We start from the raw sequence: 1,595 nt of genomic DNA, 5'->3' as shown, positions 1-1,595 counted from the left end.
GTGCGATGTGTATACACACATATATAGATTCTTGACATTAATTGCTCTTGTTCAACTGTTGGTCTGACGACACCGCACCACACGACAACCATATTTTCTTAGATACTGGGTAAATGTTGCCATCATATTGAAAATTTTGATTTTAAGTATTTTTACAAATGGAAGAGATTTGAAATCAAGATAATCAAAGAACGAAAGCAATAGTTTCAAAATACGCAAACGCAGATATCACTCTTAAAAAAACAAGATTCTTGGGAAAGATAAGAAAAAATTGCTAGGTTAGTCAAATATGCTTATCCATTAAGGGGTTTTATTTTCATATTTAAAAAAGCAATTTATTTCATTATTTTAAATAACAATAAAAATTATGAAAAACGATTTAATGGTGGACGTACTCGTTTACCTCACAAATTCCATATTAAGGGTCTTAAGTCGATTGTGGAAAAAAAGGGTCTAGAGGTGCAAAATTAAAGATTTAGGTTATCATTTATGATCACCTCCTCGAGAAGAGAGTATAACTTATAAGAGTCTCATAAGTTATATTGTATTTATTTAATGTCCTAATTGCCTTGGCCTGCACAGAAGATCGTTTGTACAGGTTTTGTTATAGGTGGGCCATATCTTCCTAAATATAATGCAGTTGGGTAAATTGCTCCACCTTCGGTTTGATTCAGTTTGGTAGACAGAAATGATTTTACCCTTCATAGCACCAAGAGAAATGTTAACCATTTCCGCAAGTGAGCTATGAAGGGCCGATCCTTGCCTGGCTAGCGCGTCAGCATGTTCATTTCCCACGATACCACTATGGCCCGGAACCCAGATCAGTGTGACACCGAGGTTAATATTCAGGCTCGCAAGCTCATCGCGACAGTGCTGGACCAATTTAGATGAGGATATGGCTGAGCTAATGGCTTTGACAGCTGCCTGACTGTCTGTAAAGATAGCCGCATTTCGGTTTTTGGTTTGGGTTTTGTTTAAGTATCTTACATGCCTCCCTTATTGCCAGCCTAAAGGATTTGGCTACATTTAGGGACTCAGAAAAGATCCCAGAACCAACTCTGCACTTCATCTTTTAGCCGTCAGTTAAGATGGTTGTGTCGAAACCTATCGACACGATGTCATCCTCCCAATCTTCTCTCGATGGGAAAATAACCTTAAAACCCTTACTAATGCTCAAAGTAGGAGTGCAGTAGTCAGTGTCTACCGAGATAATATCTGAGGGAATCAATTTCATTGTGTTGCTGTGACCATAAGGTTTTGACAACCAGCTGTTTGATTCCTTCAGCCTAATAGCGCTGCAGGAAACTATGTATTTAATAAAAAGGTCGATTGGTAGAAGATCCAAAATAACGTTTAAGGCGTCCGTTGGGCAAGTACGCATGGCCCCTGTGGTACCCACGCAAGCTGTTCTCTGAACCTTCTTTAGCTTATCAATATTATAGGCTTTGCTAAAGGCAGGCCGATACACAATCCAACCATATTTAAAGATTGGACGTACTACGGCTGGGTATGTCCATAAAATCATATTCGACTGAAGTCCCCACTTTTTGTCGAAAGTTTTGCTGCAGGCGTAGAAGGCAACACAGGCCTTCTTA

The sequence above is a fragment of the Eupeodes corollae genome, chromosome 1 (genome assembly GCF_945859685.1).
Source record: "Eupeodes corollae chromosome 1, idEupCoro1.1, whole genome shotgun sequence".
Classification (NCBI taxonomy): Eukaryota; Metazoa; Arthropoda; class Insecta; order Diptera; family Syrphidae; genus Eupeodes; species Eupeodes corollae.
Note: the sequence above shows the minus strand (reverse complement) of the source record.